General features: G+C 40.4%; 1 protein-coding gene and 2 long non-coding RNA genes across 7 annotated transcripts in view; 2 read left to right on the forward strand and 1 right to left on the reverse strand.

Annotated features, from left to right (window-relative positions):
• Positions 1-16,565, reverse strand: part of LOC138051545 (uncharacterized) — a 141,239-nt gene that overhangs the window by 26,378 nt on the left and 98,296 nt on the right. For 3 of the 4 annotated variants that reach the window (XM_068897764.1, XM_068897765.1, XM_068897768.1), the window contains one exon: positions 6,502-6,583. The gene's annotated coding sequence lies outside the window, so the exon portion shown is untranslated. Of the gene's footprint in view, positions 1-6,501; positions 6,584-12,799; positions 12,862-16,565 lie in introns of those variants that run through there. The other variant, XM_068897767.1, reaches the window with a different exon arrangement.
• LOC138051548 (uncharacterized) lies at positions 3,573-6,248 on the forward strand. The gene is made up of 2 exons (XR_011132844.1): positions 3,573-4,944; positions 5,653-6,248. It is a non-coding gene; the product is annotated as an uncharacterized lncRNA (long non-coding RNA).
• Positions 10,520-13,106, forward strand: LOC138051547 (uncharacterized). Of its 2 annotated transcripts, none has more exons than XR_011132842.1 (3): positions 10,520-10,741; positions 11,710-11,924; positions 12,972-13,106. It is a non-coding gene; the product is annotated as an uncharacterized lncRNA (long non-coding RNA). The 2 variants fall into 2 exon arrangements; XR_011132843.1 differs by lacking the exon at positions 10,520-10,741 and adding an exon at positions 10,753-11,185 and having other exon boundaries at positions 11,645-11,924.

The following is a 16,565-nucleotide window of genomic DNA, read 5'->3' on the forward strand; positions in this document are numbered from 1 at the left end:
GAAGATAACTAACATATTAAATGTCTAGAAAATTGAAAGCTAATAAATTGAGATAAATACCGTGAAGGCGTACTCCTCAATGGGAACGGGTCGTCGCTTGCTTACCTCGCTGATTGAATGACTACAGTTGACAGTGTACAAGCGTTTAAGCGCCCTGGTTGACAGGGGTTATACGAAAAGGGTTCTGGGATCGCCAAGGGGCAAACATATATGCATTGCAAGTCGCTGTTAGGAAATGTATAGCGGAAATTTATTTCGACGTCCAAAAAACGATTTTGGAGAGAGATCAACGCTTTTTTCGACACATTTTTATCAGGTGGGCAATGTGGATACGTGGCAAGTGTAAGTTTCTGTTTGAATAACCTCGAAATATGAGACAAAATTTACCCGGATTTCCCTTGCTCACGCAAGGATCCGAAATATTGCAAAATTAGTGAAGTTGAATAGCCGTTCTCTGGTAAAAATTATTAAAAATATGAGCTTTCGACAGCCAGTCTATTGTCTTCAACGGATAAACATAACTGATAACATCAAATGAACCGTTAAAACATTTAAATATAGAGAGTGGGGGTGATGCGAATAAATTAAAAATATGTAAAAAGAATGTTCAGAGGAATGCTAGAAGTGCTAAGATTAATGTTTGTTTAAAAGGATGTATTGTCTAGGGAGTGGGCATGAATTGTTGTCCGCCTCAATAGTTCTGGTCGTATGCCATGACTCAAGTGTTTTTCTAATGCGGTTATTTCTTTCCTTTGTCAATAATCGTAGAGTTATCAAAGTCAATTACCGTACATGATCAAAAGTCGATGCATGTTTTGCAACATTTGAACCTTTACACTGTTTTGTATTCCTGATATGTTCTTTCTTCCTGGTGCTGAATGATCTTTTTATTTGACCAATGTAATTCCATGGTTCCCACTGGCAAGGCAAATGACAATTTGCGATCCCGTACAACTCCAGCCCAGCAAAAGGCACTTACAGCTTCCCAATCAACCAGAGATTACCTATCCGCTGCACAAACAACTATCTCTTCTGGTCTGCCTCTTATCAGGCAAACCTTAACAAGTTACGGCACCTCTGCCGCAGCTGAAGACATCATAATGGCTTCTTGGCGTAAAGTACTATATACCATGGTATACCTCAAGCGGTGGGAACAGTTCTGCAAGGCGAGGAAAATTAATCGATTGGACGCGAGCGTTGAAACTGGCATTGATTTTCTAGCAAACTTATTGTCTTCTGGTTTAGGTTACAGTGCAATAAACACCGCACGGTCCGCTCTGTCCTTAGTGCTCATCCTGCCTATACCAGCATTACCTTTGGCACACATCCACAAGTGGTTAGGTTCCTCAAAGACGTCTTTGACCTTAAATCCTCCTTGCCAAGGCACAGTTCCATATGGGAAGTCAGCATAGTCCTTCGACATCATACCTCCTTAGGTCCCTTATCACCATTGGATCTGAAAACCCTCACCTTGAAGACCACTATGCTACTTTATCTACTAACAGGTCAGAGATGTCAGACCTTACGAAACTCGATACTGCCCTTATGCAAGCCTTTTCCGAGAAAATAGTAGTCACCATAGGTGAGAAACTCAAAACTACCAGGCCCGGAAGACATCTCGCCTCCATTGAGTTTCTTGCCTACCCTGCATAGAGTCACTTTGTATTGTGTCACACCTACAAGAGTACATGGCGCGTGCGCAAACTGTGCGCACCACGCGCGACACCAAACTCCTTATCAGCTGTGCCCAGCCGCACAAGCCGGTCTCCGCCTCTACTGTGGGAAAATGGGTAAAACGTGTCCTCAACGATGAAAGTATCGATCCTGGAATTTTCTCCGGGCACAGCGCCAGATCAGCTTCCACTTCGCACGGAAATCATACCACACTAACACTGGCAGAAATACTGAAAGCAGGAGACAGGACTAATGCCCAGACGTTTGCCAGACATTACAATAAGCCTATTGAAGGAAATTTTGGACACGCCATCATCACTCATTTCCAGAATGTTTCCTTATAAGACCACGCCATGTTTTATCTCCATTTTTATCGCTTTAGTTCACCTCAATTGATATTTCTGTGGTGTCTAGCAACATTAAACCGTATCGTGTTTGTCACGCACATTGTTGTTATAACGTCCCCCGGCCTTTTCTATTCTTTTCAGACTACACTGCCTTGCGTGAGCAGATCTTTCAAATCTCATGACTAGGACTGGCAAGTCGCTGTTTGGTTGGAATTCTGTCGCGTCGCCAGTCAGGAACGAAGGATTTACATGCCCTCCCTTGTTGGAAGGTGCTCTAAATGCCGCCCAAGCTCCTTCGTTCCTTCATCCTCTGCTCACGCTCGGGCTTTGAAGATTGAGTAGTCAGTAGCGCGAGCATGATTTTCATTTATCATATGGCCCGTACGGCCCCGCGCGCGCTTTCATTGCAAAACTAGTGGGAAAATGCCTGTATGAGGGCCGTACGCATTAGCGCGAGCAGGGCCGGAAAAAGCCGTACGGCTCTACTAGGAACACGTACTGTTCCGTGCGATGCAATTTTAGGGGATTTCGTCGCTTTTAAACATTCAAGTAATTTACAGCCAGAAAAGCAAATGCAAACAACATATTAGCGAATTTTTCTGTGCAGATTTTTGTTTTTTATTTTGTCCTAACTTCTTCTTCTGAGTGTTCTTAAATAGTGTAAACAACCAATATGATGAAAGGCTTATTGACTGAGTTTAGGTCGAGCCGTACAGGAAAATATTTGGCCCTCAGTCATGGCGCACGGACCTCGCTGCCCTCGGTCCGTACGCCATGACCTCGGGCCAAATATTTTCCCGTCCAGCCATAAGTACATAGTAACTCCTCCGTTCCTGACTGGCCACGAGATAGAATTCCAATCAAACAGCGACTTACAGGTAAGTCTTGCTTAATTTTTTGAATTTTAGCTGTGGGCAAAAAGGTTTCCTAGATGACATCATAGAGTGTTGTACGTCTGGATCTCCCATTAAAACATTCGCCGACGAGCTTTTATTTGTTAATTACCTGGTCTTACCTGGGGAAACCAGTTTTCCCTAGCTATCGCTTTGGGGTAGCTGTCACGGGAAACTCTATTGTTCTCATGACATATCCAAGTTCCAAATAATAAAATTTCCCGGAGGTAAATTGCATGGGGAAAAGTCAGTCACAATTAAAAAAAAAAAGCAGTTTCCCGAGGTAAACTGTTAACGAGTCGTTTACCCAAGTAAAAAGTCTGTAGTGTGACCTCAGCTATTATACCATGCCCTACAAATCAGTACCATTACTGTAACTGCCGCATAAGTTTTCTTGTTTTTACAAAATAAAGTAGGGAAGATTTATCCATAATTTGTGAGCGTTTTTAATAAAACAATTATTCCAGTAGCTCGTACTTGCTGGATATGAGGTGATTATAGCCAACTCGGCGCTAGGCGCCTCGTTGGCTATCTATCTATGATCTCATATCTGACGCGCCCTCGTGGAATAATTGTTAAGTATCACTCGGCAACAAACAATATTTAAGACTTCAAAAGGTCGGTACCAAGCTTCACGACAAAGGTAAACATTTTAGAACAAAGCTTAGGCCGCTAAATTATTAATGAAGCTTAGGCCTAGTTATTCTTCTGAAGCGATATTCTATGGGAGAATTTAAATGTTTTTTTTTTGAGAGAGAGAGTGAGAGAGAGCGGGGTTTTGATCTTCAGTGGTAAAGCGGAAAGCAGCGGTTCTTATAGAATAGAAAACCTGCTACCACAAGTCCTAGGATAGAGTGTTCTAAATTCACAATAATAGTGAATTCAAAGCAAATTAAGAATTCATGATTATATTCAGAGAAGAAAAAGTGTTGTGTAGCCATAGTTAGTAGTCTACTAACTATGGTGTAGCTGCATATACTTAAAGAGGTATATAGTTGCATGAAGGGTCTATTCTCTGAGTGTTATTACAAGAAGTATGTAGCAATTTTTTACAGTGTTCAACCCACAAGTCGCATCTGTAAATTAGCGTGTTGAGAGTAGATGCGAAATAGGTTTTCCTGATTAAAGTGATGTTAAGTAGTACTTTCTTGGCTTCGATAAGCGAAACTTCACAAAAGTATTGTTATATTGGTTTTGTTCTTTTGCTTTAAGCACATCAAATGTTTGAGCCGTGTTGATGGCGGACTTTAACCTGACACCTACAGTGCCGGTATTTGCATCTCAATGAAAGAAAAGAAGAGAACGCTACGTACATCGTTTCCTTTTTTAGCAAACTGGTGAGCAAGAGGAGTCGGTTGATCATTGCCGATCGGAAAACACTAGACTAGTGTCGAATCTTTAGGTCTTTAAATTGTAACTTTGTAAGCTACATTAATTAAAAAATTCTTATCGAGATTATCATCAAACTATGTCTGAAAGGAAACGTTTGTTGTGGCTTTGCGTGGCCAAGCGTGAGTCAGTGATGTTAAAACGAAAATTGTCTCCAAAAAAAACAGGAAAAGTGGTATTACCGTTGCGGTTTTAAACATGATTAACTTAAATTGTGGGAGTTTTCCGCATTCGCTTCTTCCCACGAGGTCTAGTGTCTGTGCAAACAACACTCTGGCGTCTGTCAAGCGGTGCCACACCGCAATAATAAAAGAATGTTTGGTGACTGACAACGCAACGTGTTACAATATCACTCAATCACTGATACACGTGAAGGGATCTTGCTAGGTTCGTGCCACGTTCTACACTGGGTGCGAGCGTACTTTTTCTCGACCTCTTTAGTTCTTTAGGGACGGACACTTGAATTGTTTGAGGAAGGAAAGAGAAGCGATTTACAGTATTTTGCTAAATTGTGGACGGCCTTTTTAATATTTACATCCTTGGAGCACATGGCAGACCTCTCAAGTCTCTCGGTTTTTCCGAGAGACTCACGGTTTTTAGGGCAATCTCACGGTCTCACGTTGAGGCACAAAAATCTCTCAGTAAACAGATTCACAAGCCGATAGAATACACTGTCCTCGAATGTTTTCATTTCTACCTTATAAAGTTTATTTTCTGGCGCCAACAGTTCCAAGGCATATTTGTCATATTTGATAGACTGGTTGACAAGACATAGACGTCGCAACCATATTTAGAATACAAATGCCAAATAAGGTTATCGTTACCAGTTTGTCGCACCTACAATCATAGACAAAACTGTTAGGAAGGTCAGCACTTTTGACGTCTTTATTGCTTCTCTCCCCTCCCCCCTCATTCAATGTTGTGCAAAACTGAATGGTTTTAGTGGGAAATTGTTGAGTAATCTTCCAACATTGAATAGGGGGGAGGGGGGCTATATAAGAGGAAGTGAAACTATTTCTTTTACGCTTTAACAGAAGCGGGTTGAAATAGAGCTCTGGTGCGGTTCATTTACATAACCTTCCCAATTACTTTTGTCTATGATTGTAGATACATTAATGGCAGAAAACGATGATACACGGAAACGAAAACTTCATTTTGATGAGCTGGTTTTAATATTGTTTTCCCAAATCTCCAAGTTTTTTTACCTTGGTTTCCAGGATTTTGGTCTTTTGGGGTTGAGAGGTCTGACATGTGAGAGTTCTGACATGGGGAGGAAGAGAGAGTTTCCCTCTCCATTGACGCCCCCTCAAAGTCGCGGTTAACAACTGGGTTTTTTTTTAAATTTTCAGATGGGCCCAAGGATTTACCACCAATGATGCACGATGATTGACATCGATGCCTCAGCGAGCCTGCAAGGTTTCGGGGCACTTGATGGAGCAGGACTTTGCATGTTGAGTAAACTAAAGCACGCGCATCATACTTAGTTTACAATCACCATCATTAACATTTGAAGCAACTTCCCAAGTTACTCCTACCGCTCAGTAGTAGAGCATCCAGTAGATTAGTATTAGAAATGTCCTAGGTTCGACTCCTTCAAAGGGGAACTCGGATTTTTTTCGAGTATTCCCGAGTCACCATCGAAAAATACCATCTCTTCAACTTTCCAAGATTAAGACATGGCAACTGTAACTGTAAGCCAATGATAGTTATAAAATGAAATGACCAACCAATGTTCCGAGTACGCGTTCGTACACACTACCGCGCTTTGACAGCTCGGTGCGTATCTTCTAGATTAGGTCTCCGGTTAATAATGAAGTTTTTGTATAGATGGTTTATAATTTGAAGCCGGGCCACCACCGATATCGGATCTCGAAAAATCTTGTTGTGTCTTCAGGGTAATAACTGCACCACGTTGCGTTTCAAGAATTAAATGTTGACCGACGACCGCCGTTGTTTTTGCCATTGCACGTTTTTCTTTTTGTGCTATATAACAAGTCACTTAATGACTGGTCCCTCGGGGAACAGTTCATTTTCTTTCCCTCGAATTTCAATGTTTCCCTCGGCTGCGCCTCGGGGAAACATCGAGATTCTCGGGAAACAAAATGAACTGTTTCCCTCGGGACCAGTCATTAAGTGTTTAATGTAGCCATACCGTACAAAAATTATATTTTTAAAAAAATTATTGATTGAGCACCTACCTGTCAGTGGACTTTTCTTCCTGTAGAAATGTATTCGAAGATTCCGTGAGTTATTCCGGAAAACAAAATATTGCTGAGCAACCTAAACATTTTAAAAAAAGGTATTGTAAATAATACTTGTTAATTTAATTAAAAATGGGGGTCAGCTATTCTTAGAGTTATTTTCATATCGTAGAGTAGTTTCCAAAATCCTAAATTCAGGATTTTGGACTGCCAAATCCTGAATTCAAGATTTTGGAATTCAAGATTTTGGACCTCCAAAATCTTGAATTCAGGATTTTGGCAGTCCAAAACCGTAACTCACGTTAATGTTTTTGTTTAAGTCCAGTGCACATCGCCCAAGTGGCCCTAGTCTATTAAAAGCGGAGTTTTTAATTTGACCGAAGGGAGTTAATTTTTGTGGGAACTAATTTTTGACAATTCGCAGAATTTTCATGCTACACCGTAGGTAGGTAGGTACTTTATTGAAGCTTTAAAATACAGCTCTAAAGCTGAATTAGATAAAACTTTTACGAACAAATTCCAAACAATATGACTTTAGAATAATTACATAGGTGAACTTGAGATGATATTAATAGGCGATAATCACCTAAGCGATTTTTTCAAGAAGTCTGCAAGCCGTTTTGTCGAGGTGACAGATGAGAAGTTAATTGTTTTAAGGAAAATGCATATTTTTCAAATAATAACCAATGTAGTTATACTAAAACAATTATTCACCTTAGGCTCGGTGAATACCTCGACTTCGTCTTGGTTTTTATTCACCGATATTCAATTCGCCTTCGGCGAATTGTAAAATGACAAGTGATTTACGACAAACATCAAAACACGTTAGGTCCAGAGGGGGTATATTTGGGCTTATATTAGAACAAAGCTACCTTGCGTCATTACAAAGTTGTTTAAACCTATATTTATATAGAGTGAGCTAAAAGCACGAGAGGTCGTCATGGTAACTAACAATCAAACGAGCATAACAGAGGTGTTAAAAACACAACTGAAAGGAAAAAAAAAACAACAGTCCGATTCAGGACCACCAAATCTCATGGTAAAGAACTCTCTCTTTCTCTCACTTGTTCTTGCCCTTTCGCTCTTTGTACGTAGACATGAGCCCATGACTAGGAGCCCCCCTATGCACTATATCCTTGAGTCAACCTTTGCCCGTATCTTTCTATTTTTAGAAGCAACCTTTCAGCAGGGGGCTCGCATTTACATCAATTTGACTGCATTACTTGTGTACAGTCAGCGTACAGAGCCGACCTAATCGTGGCGTTCTAAGAATAAAAAGATACGCTCAAAGATTGACTTGTAGGGGGGGAAGACAATCGAAAAGCTTCTACTCATGGGCTCCTGACGCAAACCATTATGTCCATTTTACTCTTGAGATATTTCCATTTTTCCGCTTATTTAATTATCCTATTCTTCTGTTGTGTAAATGGCTTTACATACATACATACTTAATTGACCTCTCTCCACAGGGGCTTTTCAGGGCCAATGAAACTGAACGAAACGACAGAACAGAACAACTACAACTGTTAAGAATCCCAACTGGCCGGAGGCAAACCAGTTGGCTATTTACAAGTGCAGGTGGGAAGTTGAACCAGGGACTACCAGAATCAAATTCAAAGAGTGGTCAGAGCGGATCTTGAACCCGGGATCTCCGGATGTCAAGGCAAGCGCCCTAACCACTGGGCCACACTGCCTCCTTAAAGCTTTCTTCTCTTCAATGAAAATATTTTTGACGGTTGCCCCAGCTACATAATAGGGAGCTTAAGCAGGCGCGTTTTTGAGACGCAGACGGCAACCGGAAGTGACCTGCTTAACTTGTCTTCACACAACCACATTTCATTGTCAAGTTTCTTTTCTCCATTAGAGATGATTAGTATAAAAATCTGGGAGACACATGTCAACTGTCCTGGAACGCGAATTGGTCTCTTCCGGTTGCCGTTCGCGTCTCAAAAACACGTGTGCTTAAGCTCCCTATTGAGATTCACGATTACTCAGTATAGGCGTCACAAAGTAAACCCCTAACCATGACCTCAACCAAAACCCTAACCCAAGAGAAATGCAAGGAGTTCTAAGGCACCTTGTGAAGTTTATTCAAAGCAACATGAATCTATAGGTGGACTTCACGTTACGTCATAGACCAATTTCGATATATTAAATTAAAATTCAGTCCTAAACAAAAGGCATCATCTCGAGGCTCTGAGCCTCGAGATGTCTTTTGTTTAGGACTGAATTTTAATATATCGAAATTTGTCTATGGCCACTACTAAGGCTGGTTGACGAAAACAAAAGATCTCTCATCTAACTCCTTTCCGTCCACCAACAATAATACATTACATCATTGGCGGTTATTTGTGTCTCTATTCGCATTTTCACATTCCCCATAATACACATTGTTTGTCCCCCAAATTTTTCAAAGGCTCTTGGGAATGTATAGTATTCCAAGAGCATTTGAAAACATTGCTCTATGCAGACAAAGTGTATTATGAGGAAAGTAAAAATAGCGAATAGAGATTGGTTGGACAGGTACGATGATATTTTCGTCTAACCCCGCAGCAACCTTGATCAACACTTCTTCTCTTCGCCGCCAAAACGGAATGTTGTTCTCTATGAAAAGATCTTGTTGATTTGTAAATCGCTGGACCCTTTAGTAGGTTATTGAAGAGCCTTATTAAATAGATTGCAGAGAAATGTTATTCTGTTTCTATCTAACGGTAGCGGCCGAACCAGATCGTTTCGTTTTTTCAATGACCCACCAGCTGAATCGAATCAAATGATTTGAAACTAAAAGGAAGGAAATGGGAGGCGAGACCTGTTCATTCCATGTAGAATGTATATATATATGTAACTTCCAAGGAAAGAGAAATTCTTGTAACAACCACAATTCCTTTCATAAGTGGTTGGAACCCAGGACTCGTATCATAATTAAGTCAAATACGATCGTCCGGATGACACTGACTGACATTTCGACAAGCTGAGCGGAATTAAGTCATTTTCGGAGTCAAGTGATTTGTGTAACGTCAGTAGATAGTATGAACACTCTGGTTGATGTGATTGGTCAATGAAGTCGTGATGTTTGGCTGTAAAGACTGTACACAGTGATTGGTACGTATCTATCCATTTAGGTCTGATATCTATACGTGTATTGTTGGCAAAATAGGCCCTTCGACTATTGTTACCAGAATAACTCGGTCAGTGTGTGTTATTTATATGTTGTTGATGTCGTCGATAAGTCCTTTGCAAGGTACGGGAAGTTGTCGCAATTTCCGGCTTTGTGATACTGTTCTCATCCGCGTCAACGAAACTTGATTTTAGGCCGGCAGCTAAAGCATTTCCCAAATGGAACCAGTCTCGTATCGAACAAGCGCGAATGGAATAATTGTACTATTAATATTTCATTAATCTCTAAACACTTGAGCACTTGGAAATCAAAGCCAATCAGTTTGCAACGCTTGACGCAATAGGTTTCTATATTAGATCATACGGTATGTGAACTGATAACCGAGATTGAGTGAACCAATCAGAAAGCTAGAGACGCAAAATCCGCGGTCGAAAAATAAATAATCGCTGATAATCGAGATTGAGTCAGCCAATCAGTTCCTAGTTCAGTTCAAATCGTTTCTAATTTTAATTTTAGAACCGACATGCTCACAGCGATTTCAGATCGATAGCGGAAAAGTAGTTGCATTTCACTGCATTTTACAGCGAGAATATAGTAACTTAAGATAACAACAAAAGCTTCATCATCTGCCATAAGATTAGGAAAAAACCTTGTAACAGACTTTTTTGACTCGCTAAACGACGTCCTGTGTTACAAGCTTGTAACGTCATCGTTTGAAAAACGAAGCCTATAACAATAGACGCTACTCATATGCAAATCAGTGGCTGGGTAGAATTTTATGTGGGATTCAATATTCTAAAACAAGGCATAAAACAAAGTGTTCTCTTAGTGCAAATAAAATGAAAAGCAAACTAGAGCAAAGGTAGCCGCATGGGTCACATAAGAACTAAAGGGAAACGCCGGGGGAAACGACACCTGGGTCTGTTGAAGAACACATGTGTTGAACATCTTATTGCACAATGCCATTTATACAAAAGCTAAAATGACAATTTCGCGTAAAAGGCTTTGAAGGAAAGCGAGAAACAAGTTATTTGCATGGAAGTGGAAAAGAAAATGCCAACTTGGCCGGAGAGCCAAATCAAATGGAGGATTCCGGATGGTGGCATATAACAGATATAGGTAAATAAGAAATGAGCGGCCTCAGTTCATATGCAGTCTCTCCATACAGCAGAGGGTTTTGTGGCCTATGCCACAAAAGATCAATAGTCGCGGCTCTCGTTAGTTCGTATAAAACTAAACTACAATGTCATATTTGAAACCATTACGACTTTCTGCGAGGACAGTGTCAATTGGTAGAACATTACATTCTACAACTCTTCTTGGACAGAAAAATAAAATTACAGTGATCTGTTTTGCAGTTACATGAGAAAACATACGTGAGTGGTTTTCCTAGTTTTTGTTTCTGAAAATTTCACAATTGACGTAGTTTGCATTTTGTGGGCTTCAAGTTGTCCATTTTGGGCGTGCGTACTATCTCTAGGCTCTTCCCAGTTCAGTTTTTTTTTGGCTTTACGGAGGATATGGAGACAATGAAAACTCAAACCGGCACAAAGAAATGATGAGGTAATGAAAGATGGAAGCCAAAGGTAGTTAAAAATCTGGTCTAGTCATCTTCATTTAATATTATCGATATACCGAAGTTGGCGGATTTCTTATTTCAATTCTCTCTTACACAATATCGACGACGAAAGTGGGTGATCATGTGAATGGACATTGGAGGCTTTTTTCGAATAAATTCAAGATGTCTAAGGGCGTAGTGTTCTTACAGATGCCAGATGTCGTGCATCAAGTTGGATTTTAATTTGAACAGAAAAGCCAACACAATAAACTAGAATTGACAAATTTAAATACATTTACGTTGCTAGGGTGGTTCGGATGTAGACCGGTAAGTAAAAAAGAATATATTGTTTGGTGTGTATGTTTCACACGCCCAATTTTTGCAAAGATCGAAGTGTCAAAAGGGTTTGGGATGCAAGAATGATTATTAAACGCGGTTGAAAACACATGTTTGTACATTGTCAGTTCTCCACAACTGCGATGCAAGGAGTAGTAAAGATATAAACCAGAAATTGCATGTTAATCATCAGAAACCAAGTGTCACAAAGGAGAAAAAAGATGAGCGAGAGGTGAAAGAGATAGAAGCCGAGTGCACTATGGTGAATGAAAGAATTTTACCATAAAAACGAAGCGAGGAGAAAATAATTAAGGAAATGATGCAAGAGCGGGCGGCGGAGAGATGTCTGGTTACGTCGGTTTATGACATCCTGGGGAAATCCTCGTCAGGCTGAAGAAGACATCAGAGGTGAGAACGTCATGATTGATAAATTTCTTTGTTTCTATAGAGAATGCTAACGATTTTCTGTTGCCTTGCCGGAACTGTTTGTCGTCATTTCGATGAAGCGTTCGGTGTAATAGCCTCATAAAATAAGGTAGTATAAACTGAGCTGAATTCTACATCCTCAGCCACAAGAACAAATTCAAGTAGTTTCAAAGCTCTCGATCGAAGGTACCGAAGAGTAACACTGAAGGGGTAGCAACCATTGTGATCAGGTTTGGCCGATGAACTAGTACTTGAACAATTTGCGTTGATATAGTCCAATAAAGGGAAAATCGGTCAACTCGCCTACGTTCAAATTCAGGCGAGTTTGATCATCAGCATAGAAGAGTTCGCTGTTAGTCTCATGAAAATTTCACTGTGCTTCCAGGTTATTTTCAAAAATTTACTTGTCGGAAACAAGACTTGTCCAACGAACTGATTCGCAAAAGCTTCAACGATCCTCACTGTAAATTCCCCCAGCATTCGTTAAACGTTAGAAATTATAACTATAAAGTTTGACATTTTGGGTGTTGTCGCCCTACCTCGGGAAGTGAGCTTGCCTACGTAGGTGAGTTAACCAAGGTGTAGGCGAGTTGACCGGATTCCCTTGCGTTAATGCAAGAACGAAAATTTGGTAGAACCGATATCATGGTAGCTTTACAGTTGAAGCAACAGCGATTGTGGCCGTTGGCCAGATGGTAATAGACTAGTACCAACGCGAAGCAAATTCGGAAACCTCACGCGCTAAAGGAGACCAAAAAATGATCTGAAGATGATGGAAAAAATATTTAACATTGACTACCTGTTTCAAGAGAAAATCTATCCCACACAAGCGGGCTGTGTAATCTACAATAACTAACCTTCGAGGCCTTTTCCAATTTTGTTTGACAAATGGCTACTTTCCAATCGCTTTTACCTCAAAAGACAAGGACGAGGACGAGTTGTTTAATTCTTGTCCTTCGCGACCACTTTTCCCTAAAAAGCCACGATACCTTTTTTCAGGCTGACTCATTTTCTGGTTGTATTCACCAGAAGTCTAAGACAAGGAATGGGAAATGTAAATTCTGGCTTCCTGACTGATCGCCTACCTCCGCTGCCGGCGCTGAGTGACAAAGAACGATTGTTGGCATACAGCTGAAAAACCAGTGGGAGTGGTTTTATAGCACAGGCCTACACGACTCCCTTGTACGAGGTCTGGTTTCTGTCGCCTTTGTCATAATTTTGCTCCCTTGAGTACATATTTGAATGGACGCCTCTTTTAGGCGGTTCCTGTAGGATTTATTTAGCAATGGTTTTTGCCCTATGAGGCTTTATATTTGAATCCGGGCTCTATACTGCTGTGTGATACGTTTTCTTCCAAGAAAATATTTAGTCTCGAAAATAGTGTTTTTAGTTTCTTGGTGTTGATTTTCTCAGCAGTAATGTGAATGTGACCCTATGAGGCTTTACATTTGAATCTCTATACTGCTGTGTGATACGTTTTCTTCCAAGAAAATAGTTGGTCTCGAAAATAGTGTTTTTAGTTTCTTGGTGTTGATTTTTTCAGCAGTTATGTGGATGTGACCACATGAGGCTTTACATTTGAATCTCTATACTGCTGTGTGATACGTTTTCTTCCAAGAAAATAGTTGGTCTCGAAAATAATGTTTTTAGTTTCTTGGTGTTGATTTTCTCAGCAGTGATGTGAATGTGACCTTATGGCCTCACGCTTTTGCGCCAATTTAATTCTAGGCTCGACCGATATTTTATCGACGTTAGAAGCGAGTGATCTTCTGGTTTTAATTGTTTGACCCTGGCCCGGGTTCATTTTGTTTTTGAACGCCTGTTACATTGTGCCCTGTATCAGTGAGATAGCTGGCTTTTTTATAGGCTTTGTTTGCCTTCTTTCTGCGTTTCTTGGCAGATCGTTATGCTCTTTGGAGGCGTTGCTTTCTTCAATTGTTTCACTCGTTCTTCTGACTTCTTCAGCGCGTTTTGGTTTGTGGCCATGGTCAGTAACTATCTCCTCCTTGAACGTCTGGAGTTAGTTCGTTCTCGTCGATGCTCTTTTGATATTTGATGTCGATGTCTTTAAATCGCTTCTTTGTCGAGGCTTTAAGATCACCCGACTGTAGATGGAGGCTCTCTGACATATTATTTGGTCAGGGCAGACCGCGGTTTCGATCCTATCATGTTGATCTCATCAGTTGCCGAAAGGTCTGCAAAAACCATGTGTTTGCCTCTATTTGTACCCGATAGAAGGATCGAACTTGCTAATTCTAGCCAATGGAGTTAATGTGTTTTCAATCCATATAAGCGTAGCTTGATGTTGTGTTTCTTTGGAAGGCTGAAACCGGTATTTTCCTTTATGTATGCTGTTTTCAAGGAACAGAGTGCTATGTTTTCTTTAACGCTTGTGTCTTTAAACTGTTGCTAAAGAAGTGAGCTTAGGTTTCTTCTTGCCTGAGCGTAAAAGTATCATTTAGTTATAAGTCTCGCTCCTTTTCTGTTTCAGTTGTGTGATTTTGATGTGTCACGTACAAGGAACGGGGCCTGTCCAGAATAATCATCAAGTGTCAAAAAGGGTTGACAGGCCTGTACGACTCCCTTGTACGCGGTCTGGTTTCTGTTGCCTTTGTCATAATTTTGCTCTGGATCTTGAGTACATATTTGAATGGACGCCTCTTTTAGGCGGTTCCTGTAGGATTTATTTAGCAATGGTTTTTGCCCTAAATAATAATTCTTGGGGTCACATTTGCAATTATTTTTTTTACCTGAAGACTGTTCAGAGTTGATCACAGATCCACGTAAGGTGTTCGATTTGTTCTCTGTCTTTGTTGAACCCATAAGGTACCAGAGAATTTTCCATTTGGTTTAAGTGTTCTACATAACAGCACACTTGGTAAAATATTATTTTAGAAACACAGCTCACTTTGATTTCGGCTCGACGGGCGATAGATTGTTGTCGAAGTTCATTACTCGTCGCTTTTAAGATTCCAGGTGTTTCTATTTCACCGCCTGCCTAGTTATCCATTATTGAGCTCCATAAGGGTATATTTTGTTTAAGGATCCACTAAAACGCCATTCGCGTTGCATGACTTTCGACGCCATTGCAGGTTAAGTTAACGATTCTACTGTGTCCACCAGAGAAATTCTTCGCATTTCCACTACCCTCTTGATCCTAAGAAAATATGCTTAGAAGGCTCTATGCACAAAGACACCACTTACCAGGGGAGTGACAGGCAAGACTTTAACCGACGCGGAAAATAAAAATAAAACGGAGAAATCTACCAATTTTCCAACTGAGATTGCCATACGGCAACCCATTAACAACATGTTTGCTCTTAGAGGCGGAAACCTCTTCCTATTTCATTGCGTGCGTGAAGACAAGAAACTCAATCGTGTCAAATTACCATGTTCTTCAGGTTCAAACCCTTTCCTGAAGAACCTTTTCCTTGAATAACAAGAAAATGCTTTACTATTGCCATAAAAACTATCCAGTTAAGCTCGCATATCATAAAACATGATGAATTCATAAAGGCCACCTTTTCCAGCGAACAATTTTTTGAAACAAACAACATATTTGCTATTAGAGGCAAAAACCCCTTCCTATTTCATTACGTGCGTGAAGAGAAAAAACTCAATCGTGTCAAATATGCGCAATATTACAACAAACTAAAATTTCAGGATCAAACCGTTTCCATGAAGAACCTTTTCCTTGAATAATGAAGCATAAAATAGACGACAAGCTTTCTTTCAAATAATTCTTGGCTGTCACATTTCCAATTATTTTTTTTTTACCTGAATACTGTGCAGAGTTGATCACAGATCCACTTAAGGTGTTCGATTCGTTCTCTGTCTTTGTTGAACCCATAAGTTACCAGAGACTTTTTCCATTTGGTTTCAGTGTTCTACAGAACTTTCTACATAACAGCACACTTGGTAAAGTCTTAGAAATGCAGCTCACTTTGATTTCAACTCGACGGGCGACAAATTGTTGTCGAAGTCCATTACTCGTCGCTTTTAAGATTCCACCACCTGTCTTGTTCAGTATCCAAATGACTTGCCATTATCGAGCTTCATAAGGGTATATTTTGTTCAAAGATCCACTAAAACGCCATTCGCGTTAGATGACTTTCGACGCCATTGCCGGTTAAGTTTATCATTCTACTGTGTCCACCAGAGAAATCTACGCATTTCCCACTACCCTCTCGATCCTAAGAAAATACGTGCAGAAGGCTCTATGCACAAAGACACCACTTAGCAGGGGAGTGACAGGCAAGACTTTTACCGACACGGAAAAAATAAAATTAATAAAATTAATAAAGCAAACAAATGAAACGCGGATCCCGACTGGGTTTGCCATACTGGCAACCCAGTAAAAAGAAAACACTTTGAAAGCGTGTTTACCTAAACATGTTCAATACATGGTTAAGGTTTTGCGTGAACGGGGCATGAGAAAGCATTGACCCGTCGTGAAACTAGTATTTCTCTCGAGGTTTTACGTTGCTTAACATGTATTAAGCTCTAATTATTGCCCCCGCAGGGTTTTGGCTCAGAACCACTAGGAAGCAACCCACGTAAAAGGGAAAATATGTAAATTGGTACAGTGGAAAGCAATATTGATTTGCTCAACCGAGCGCGCAA

This window comes from Montipora capricornis, chromosome 6, assembly GCF_036669925.1.
Source record: "Montipora capricornis isolate CH-2021 chromosome 6, ASM3666992v2, whole genome shotgun sequence".
Taxonomy (NCBI): domain Eukaryota; kingdom Metazoa; phylum Cnidaria; class Anthozoa; order Scleractinia; family Acroporidae; genus Montipora; species Montipora capricornis.